Below are 9,718 nucleotides of genomic sequence, written 5' to 3'. Positions count from 1 at the left end.
TCGTCGTCGTCTTCGTCGTCTACGGGACACAGGTGCGCGCAATGAACCCGAAATTACGGTACGGCGACGACAGCTATCGTTTCGTCGTCGTATTCTTCTTTGCCCGCTCTCGTATCGAATTCCGTCTCACGGTTGGTGGAATTCGCCAACTTTAACGAGGCAACTTGGAAAGTGCTATGAGCGCAAAGCGGAGCAGGCAGTCTTTCTCCCTCCCTCTCCCCCTCTCTCTTTCTCTCTCTCTCAATTGGATTTCAGTTATCGAGCGTTTCGTGCGGCTTCCTCTATCCAGCTTTTACGAGTATAAAACGTAACCTCAGATCGTGCGTTCGCGAAATGCTCTCTCCCGGGACGCGTATTGCCAGCCATAAAGTCCACTCTTTCCTCCTCCTCCCTCTCCTACTCTCCATGTAGGAATTCAATTTCTCAATTGAAAACGGATTTTTATCATTCATTCGCTAGATCGTTTATCTGGAACGCGGTGCAATTGAAAAAATTCGCTGTGCATCTGCATTCATTGTGTAAATCGATGCCCGAACAGCGCGGACAGAGACGTAAATTCAAAAAATTTATGTCCGAAAGAAGTTCGCAAAATTCATAAGTTACGCGGCTATGAATTAATTTTGTAAGAGAGTATAAAGTGAAGAAACAAAGGACATTATTATTGCATGTTTTTCTCATCGAGGCAAAACAAAACAAAGTGGAGTAGCTTTTATCGGCTAACGCTTTTGCAAAGTGCTATTATTAATTGGAGGAAACCCAAGGAGGAGAGCCCGTTTAGAGCCCATCAGCGCGCCTCCTTTTTGTCATATCGACCTCGAGGCTCCTAAGGGAAATTAATCGACGAGGAGTTCGAGAAAGTCGACTTTTAACGACTGTCCTCGTTAATAACCCCCCCTCCCCCTCCTTCTCCCTGCAAAGAGTGCCCTTTTAGAGGCGAACTTTAAGCCCTCTATATAGCCGTCACGCCACCGCACCGGACGTCGTATAAACCGAACAGACAAGACGAAGATGACTCTTGGGCGTCGCTTATCTTTGTAAGGAAAAACTTCCGCGCTCGTTATCGCCATGACGGATCAAATTTAAATTATATCTCGTCCCGCATCTCCTCTCACGTTAATCCCTTCACCGTTAATCCTAAAGAATCGCAAGAAGAAGGACGGACGGAAGTGTCGTACCGTTTTTCTCAGGACTCTCTCTCTCTCTCTCTCTCGCTCTCTTTCTCTCTACCTCATGTTATTTTCAGAAGGATCATTTATGTGCAAAATATTTCTCCTCCAAATAAAAGTGCTGATTCCGTATATCGATACGTGTACGAAAGGTAACGTCGTAGATATGTTTTCTTTATTTTTCCAGTTTTCATCTTTTGAAAATACTTTGACGTTTCTGCAAAGATAAAATTTCATTTTCGAATTGTGACATTGAGTAGCGAGAGCAAATATACTGTTATTTTCAAATTTGGTAAGAAAAGAAAACAGTGTAAACGCGCATCAACAGCAAAGCTAATATTCACCCGACATTCTCAAATGTTACACAGTATTTAGCTAGAGATTATTATGCACATATAATCGTATGCTAATAATACAGGCTGTTATCCAGTACACAATCCTTGCCAGAAGCGCATAAATGCGCATAGATAATAATAGCTAGCATTAAACTACCACTTTGGATCAATTAGTATGCAAATGATTGATATTTACCGAACAAATGAAACGTGTACGCGACAAAGAGAAGGGGAGAAACGAGAATAAATTACAAATAAATGCAAAGCAATTGCAAATAGCTAAACATAGTGTGTACACACAGTTTCGTAGAGGAAATATAACCAACACAAACACAATATATATACCGTGTCGAACTATATGTGAACAAATTTAAACGCCTGCCCGTATAGTCAAATATTTTTCAAAATGCTATGAAAGTTCGCCGTTTCTCATTAATAAAAATAAACTCGAATTTCATTTAAATTTTACCGTTACCATTTAAATTTTGCATAATTCTTTCATACATACCAAACTGTTCTGGCGAACTCGCGACAAGCACTGGGAACTATTGGAGCGCATTCAAACTTGCGTGCAAATTCAATTCGAGTTGTATCCGCCGATGACGCACATCCGCGCCGACATAATCGGAAACCTCTTGTAACGATGGTATCGAGCTACTAAAACGCAGCGACTTTATCTTAATTAACCGGTGAAACTCTTATCTCTATGAAACTGCGGTCGGTTTACGAGGAAACGAAACGATAACGTGTTGTTCCGCTTCGCGCGAGCAAACGGCGCGGGCGGCTCGACGGCGACAACGGTCCGCAATTTGGCCACCGTTCGAAGCGCGAAATGCGCCGCTGTCGGTGTTCCTTAATTTTCTTTTTTTTCTTTCCGAGACGCGTGCAACACCGCCGCAATCGAAACTCTTGAACGAGTGTCGATACGAAACGGTAAACACGACTCGTCACGTATCTACGTCATTTAATCGTCCGACGTGAGTGTCGTGATGCGAATTGACGCGGTGGTACTTCGGGTGGCGTCCGCGAAAGATCGAAATTGTTCAATCCGCGGTCAGTCTAGTGGTCCAAACAGAATAAAGTGTCATCTCGGTTAACACCGTGATTGGTTAATACTGAAATAATATAATGTGAAATACATATTGGAAGAGTTGAAGTGGCTCGGCACTTCGTTATTAAAAGCTTTGCGTAACGTTACTCCGGTTGATATACATTCCCCATGAATATTCTATTAAAATGTCAATTAAAAATTTATATATTAATAATTATTACACAATTACATATAAAATTGTACATAATCAGTTATGAATACTTATTAATGTGATTTACATTAAATTTATTCAGAGAGTTAATTAGAGAAAGCAAGGAGTAGTTAATTAAAAAATTATGCGATGTCTGGCTTTAAAAAATACAAAAACATATACCGTTATATCCTGAAATTACAGCGTCAATGTAATTCTAGTTCACCAGTTAACGCGAGTACATCGTCCTAATCCTACATATTCCAAAAGGATCAAGACTATACGCTGCGATCCCATCGGACTCTCTCAAAAGGGCTCTGCGGTTCCGATATCGGTCGTCGTATTTTGATACACAATGTAACCGTAATCCGCCAAGTGTAAATCAGCAATGACCGAGATAGTACTCCCGATAGATTCGGGACAGGGACGACGGTAGATAGAGCGCAGAGGTCGCCGCGGCAAAATGTTTCGTGGCAAAAAGCGGATGACACGATCGAGATCGCGTGACCGCCGCGCAATGTCGACATAAATTATTTATGAATTATAGCGCACGGTCATCGGGGTGCAAGAGTGTGAGTGAGTGAGATCTGAGGAGTCGTGCAAGCGTGCGCGCATGTATGTATGTATGCGAGTGGTGTGTGTGTGTGTTTCGTGCTTGCATTCGTGCGATGCGACTCGTAGAAGCTGCATTCTTGAAAGTAACGTTCGCCATCGTGTTCACAGTGATACTCCAAGGGAAAGGAGGTGGAAAAAGAGACAGGAGGGGAAAGCTCTTTTCTCGGAAAGACGTGCGAGAATCTGTGAAACGACCACGAAGTTTCTCCATGGACGCGTTCAGAAACATATCCTAGTAACTAAAACTCTATAATTTACGTCTACTAGATATGGTGCTCACTAGAATTAGCAGGGCATGATTCCTGAACGCACCCCATAAGTTAATACCCCGAGTACGTGATTAACGGAATTTCCAAACAATTTTCTACATACAGCAGAAATGCTAATTTCGTACGTTTTCCATTAATCGCACTCAAACCGCAAAGTTTTTGGATAAATATTGCAGTAACATCAGTAAAGTAGTACAGTTAATGTGCGAACAATTCAGAGCCTTGCTTACTTCTCAGTAAAAAAAAAAGAAAGTTAAGTAAAAGGAACATTTGTTACTCAATCACAGTTACAATTCATCCTTATGTAAACAAAAATAAGTTTGAAGATTTATAATTAAAATTTTCACATGAAAAGTAGATATCTGTCTTTGATAAAAATTATCTAATCAAAACATGTGACTCAACCATTCATACTTAAAACACGCAGATGTGCCTTTTTAAGACTCACAATGCGATAATGTAAAACAATTTCATAACTACATAGCAATTGTTATCTAAATAATTGTAGTAGAAACGTATGAAGAAAAAAAAAATAGTTACGCGGTGCAATTTATCGCAAACTGTGCGTATCAAAAATTGCAACGAACGCAGACACGAAATCGCATTTAAGAGGCGCGTAGTTATTCGACACGGCATTAAAAAAAAATATGCTGCTTACAAGTATATTATAAAAATACTCATTGTTGACCGCAATAGAGATAAAGCGTCTCTGCGAACCGACCGTGCACGCAAATTTCTTCACGCTTGGAGGAACACGTCGCGATTGTCTCGAGAGAAACGACCGTGTAACTTTTACTTCGTGATTAAATTAAAAGCCATAACTTGAAAAGATAGAAATCTCTTCAAAGCACATTACATGCTATATATATAGTATATATACATATATAATTTGTATGCTTTTTCGATCTTTATTTAATGCGGAATTCTTCGCTGCGTCCAGTATAACAATGACGTTGTTCCTTGCGAAACGTTTCCGCCACGAAAGATTTATCGATACCGTTCTCTTTGGTTACGTCGCGAAAAGAGAAAGAATTTTAAAGCAGCTTACGCGATACTAAAAAAATGTTATCTGGAAGCCACGTTTCTAAAACTCGCTGGAGAGCGAGCTGGCGGCGCGTTATTTTGTTTGCGCTTTAATCTCCAGATCTCTGCTTCCGGATCAGCGCTGCAAAGCTGCGGCAGAGCTCCGCGTGAAATGTAAACGCAACGCGGTGAGAAAAGAAATACCCCGCTCGTTGCGCGCGATACAATGGCGTATTTTGTCGGGCGACGCTTCGACGCGCGTTTCAATTTGTTACGACACGGCGCAACAAGAAACGTCTGTTTCGCACGTCGCGGGCACTAATTACAACTTAAATTAAAGAGATTCCTTGACAATGAATGCAAGAATGCGTGCGAAACGTCGTATGCAACATTCCTGCCGCTTCATGAAATCACACGTAAAATGTAATGTAAAATGAATCGTCAAGTACGAATAGCAGCGAGAACCAAGTAATTGTGTGGTAATTATTCTGGCATAATAATCACAATAATTATCTTCTATATATATATATAGTTTGAATTCATTAAATCTAAAATAGACTTTAAATGTTTATTACAAATTATTTTCACGTATAATCCAGAAAATGTTTATCGAGCATTATTTTTAAACGGCATATGAAGATAACGTTGCCGATACATTCAGGTTCATTCCGTAAGTTCAATGGATAAAAGTGACAGACATTATTTATAACATGGATAAAGAAGAGAAAACAGTTTGCGAATTCGTACTGAGACTCGAAGACAAATTAACTGCTCGTTATCAGTAGTTGCATTGTCGATGTGGCTATTTTTCGCCCGATGACATACGGGGTGATTTCTATCGGAACCGAATCGGACTATTACGCGGAAGCAGAATGGGGAATTGGAACGAGCAGATTCGTTCGAATGGACCGACCGTACTACAATCCGGCCTGGATTTTCTCCAAGACGAAGGGACTTTCGTCGGTCGCGTAAGAAAGAAGGGAGGGGAGAAAACGAAAAATGTGAGAAAAAGTTTCTCGTCCCGGGCGAAAACCGTCGGACAGGTATTAAGAAAGTACTCGTCGCGACCGTACGAACTTTGCCGTGCCATTTCGAAGATTGGATTCTTATTGAGGATTTCATCGTATCAATCGTCGTTTCCTGAGGACGACGAGTTCTCTCGCGATCCGAGACGCTGAGGACGCTTGCCGGTCCAATATATAAGCGTAAAGCATGGAAAAGATGAAGAATGAGCGTCTAAATCTGAGATGTCTGACCGACAATGTCCACCAACATTCGACGCAAGAAACTCAATGCGCTTTCGGAGAAAACTAAGTTTGTCAAAATTTTTCATTTTTAAATTTTACACGTGCGCGCTACTACATATTTCATTTCCTTTTTAAACTTTTCACTCGGTATTATAAATGTATTTTTTGTTTCTTTGTAAATGCTTCAAATAATCTCTTGCATTTCTTTACCTTTTTTAAACATAATTTTAGCAAGTATATTTGTGTAAATAAAACATTGTTGAATAAATATGGAACCATTCAAATGTAATTTCTTTCTCTCCGCTAAAAAATATTTGTGAGAATAACGTGAAGAAATTGTACTTACTTTAATGAAGAAGCAAAACGTCTCCACGTGCCTCAGATGCGATATTTCTTTTATCTAAAACACAAAAAAATGTAAAATAAATAAAATGCAAAAAATAATCATGAAAAAGATAGATACGCAAATATAAAATATCTTTATTTATGACATACAAATGCAACATTTAAACAAAACCCTTTAAACGGATTTTCTATTATTCAATTATTAATCATATTTTTACTGATTATTGATAAATAGTTTGAATTTGTCATTAAATATACAAATTTTATATTACAGAATTAAAAATTAAAAAAAAACAATTATTTTCGTTATTATTAAATTTTTATCGTTATTTTACATATATTGTTCTTTATATTATTATTTTATTATTACAAGATATCTTAATTTACATAAGCCTTATCCTAAAAATGTGATAAAAAATCAATATTTTTGCAAAATATTTCAATATTTAATTAATTATATTCGATAAACAAGTATGTTTAGAAAGAACATGACAGAAAAGAAATACCGAGAACAAGAATTTCTTTTCTGTTTTATAAACTATATCGTATTAATTTTAATTCTATTTATGATTCCATAGCCAGATTACACAATATATCTTAAAAGACGTTCATTTCTTATGCACCATTGCATCGCGGATTCTTAAGACTAGGATGTAAAACCACAGACTAAAATAGTATAATATCACGGGCAATGTCCGAAGGACGAGGTGATCCCACAGACGAGAAAAATTGCGAATAAATAACAGTTATAAATGCGCGCTATCGTCGCATTATTATGCCACTTTCGCATGGCATGACTCGCGCGAAATAACTCCACGTAATACAACAGCGAAATAGCTTGTGCGCGCGTGCGTGTACGTGTGTGGGAGAAAGATTTTAATAAAGCACGAGTTCAAGACTCGCGATGTAAAAATGGCTCGGAATGACGAATTCAAACGTGATGTTGAGAAATGATGAGGGAGAATTCGTGGAAATTTTGTGTTTCGCGGAATTATTTCAAAAGAAAAACATTTTAATCGCACATTCAGCATACATAGAAACTCCTTCACAATTAAATTCGAATTGAAAATAAAGTTTTTATCTGTCGGATATATATATTAATCTAAAAAAAAAAATTTACGTATAGTATAAAATTTCTTATTTGTATATCAAAATAAAATGATGACTTCGTTTAAGGCCAAACGAAACGAATTGTAGCTTATACCGCGAGCGATATGATAATAGTTGGGAATTAAAAGGCAACGAGAAGACAATACAAATAAACCGTTCAAAAGAATATAATGACAATAGAGGCATTTAATTTTTCCCTCAGTACCTATACCTGTCTTTTGAACAGGGAAAAATAAACGCGCGATTTATTTCCCGGACTTATACGCAGAAGACAAGTTACACAGAGCAATCTATTGAGTCAATAAAATTTATTTGTCAGACGAACAGCATTTACCTACTTTTGATGGATTACGTGAAGTATCTCTCCAATAAATTTATAGAAAAAATATAAATATTAGTCCCTTGGTACAAATATAATATAAATGCATAAATTCTTAACGTTGCGGATTAAAATTGTTCACAGTGAGAATTTCCACCTTTTTTTACGAAAAAAAGAACATATACAATGTAGAAAAATCTTTAGTTACGTTTGTAAAAATGGGACATTGTAAGTTTTAAATATTTAACTACAAAACTTACAGAGATTTAATTTTTTTCTGCATATTTAGTGGGATCGACCAAAAATAAGAGATTTATTTTGCTTTAAAAAGGAGCTATCTCGTTTCTCGAGGTACACGCAAAACTCGGACTAATGCAATTTTCTCGCGAAACATAAACGTGTCCTATTGGACGGTGCGATCGTGTCCCTTGTCGCAGGCAGATTCAATTAAACGTCAAGCATCACATACCAATCCAGTACAGGAGTATCGAGTAGAAACAGACTTCGATTTTCGACGACAGTACATTACCGAACAAAAGTCCGAATTACGTCCGACTCAAAACGTTTTTTTCAAAATTCATCGAAATGAAAAACTATAATTAAGTCTTCCAAACTCAACGCATGCAATTTCAGTTACAAAGAGAGCATTTAAGAATAGAAGAAAAACCAAGAACAAATATTTTTCTTTAATTTTCCTTCACATAAAAGACCTGCCGATTATTTCATAGAACGTTACATATGAATTTTTACAATGTTAGTAATGATTGCAGAATGCGAATCAATTAGAATTAAAAATTAAAGTAGAACAGTGATAATGACAGTTTTCAGATAATCGATACTTCAGGATAGCAATATGTATCAATTTTTAATCAACTAAATTCGCTTTTCACTTTTGACACGCTCTTTATTTTATGTTTCCGATCAGCGATTTACGATGTCATTTCGATTTGGTGATATTGCGCGAATAGAAGAAAGAGAAGGATGAGGAACGAATATATACCTTTTTATTGCGACGTTGTTTTAATGGACGAATCGATGGCGCTGTACGTGATAAACAAACGGATCTTGGACAGGAAATTCGATTCGAGAGGTCGTTCCGACGCGCTTTATTCATGGCGCTCGATTCGAACGTCGAGAAGATATTCCCTTCGTTCACGACGTGTTTTATCGCGTAATCAAGCCAAAAGCGAAATCTACGACCTTCGAGTTTTTTCTTCCCACCCCTCCTTCGCCACTCTTTCAATCTTTCTCGCCGTAGTAAAGAAAGAGACTGACTAAACGAGGGACGATTTCCGTTACAAGCCGCTTTTAAACCTCACTTTTGAAGGTAATACTAATAAAAATCCCCATTTTCGTATTATCCATTAATTTGTAGGAATGAATATATTACAGAATTAATTTCTTATGATTAAAAAAGATAAAATCATGTAATTATCAATTTATATATATACATTCAATGTTAATTTAAGAATTGCATTATTATCCTTTGCATCCTTTTTAAAGCAAAAGTAATATTAAATTTGGTTGTTCCAACTTCTTGGTAAACTTATTTATTAGGTAAATATGTATTTTTATTTATTAAAAAAAATAAAGATAAACATGCTTACCTGATAGATAAGTTTACCAATAAGTTGAAACAACCGACCCTTAGCCGATTAATATTTTTGATCTGACATTTAACCTTACATTAATATTTTCTCAGAAAATTTATTGTAATATACTTAATGCAGTTCTGTCTCTATTTTTTACATACATAAATACGTTTTTTACATCATTTTTAGACAATCTTTGTTTTATATTTGGTTCGTTCAATTCGTTCACGGACACCATGTATGTCGGATATACCGCCCTTGGGTACGACTCAACGAAATCGAGTTTTCGTTCGCTTTATCCGCAGCTTCCACCGTTCGCTCGATGAAACGCGAAAACCCGCGAGAGGCATCGGTTATACAGAAGAACGGCTTCCGCCATGTCACGAACATTGGACCGGTTCCAAGTTGCGAATCGATTGACCCCCAAAACCGATCGTCTGTACCGGGTGTGCAGAA

The 9,718-nt window shown here is 37.4% G+C and overlaps 1 protein-coding gene across 1 annotated transcript in view; it reads right to left on the bottom strand.

The window, feature by feature from the left end:
• Nucleotides 1-1,359: 1,359 nt before the first annotated feature.
• LOC105837887 (sperm flagellar protein 2) overlaps nt 1,360-9,718 on the bottom strand; it is a 56,234-nt gene continuing 47,875 nt past the window's right edge. Inside the window, exon 11 of the mRNA XM_036286954.1 lies at nt 1,360-6,296. The gene's annotated coding sequence lies outside the window, so the exon portion shown is untranslated. The remainder of the gene's footprint in view (nt 6,297-9,718) is intronic.

Source organism: Monomorium pharaonis, chromosome 5 (assembly GCF_013373865.1).
Source record: "Monomorium pharaonis isolate MP-MQ-018 chromosome 5, ASM1337386v2, whole genome shotgun sequence".
NCBI lineage: Eukaryota > Metazoa > Arthropoda > Insecta > Hymenoptera > Formicidae > Monomorium > Monomorium pharaonis.
Note: the sequence above shows the minus strand (reverse complement) of the source record. Positions and strands in the feature narration are given on the sequence as shown.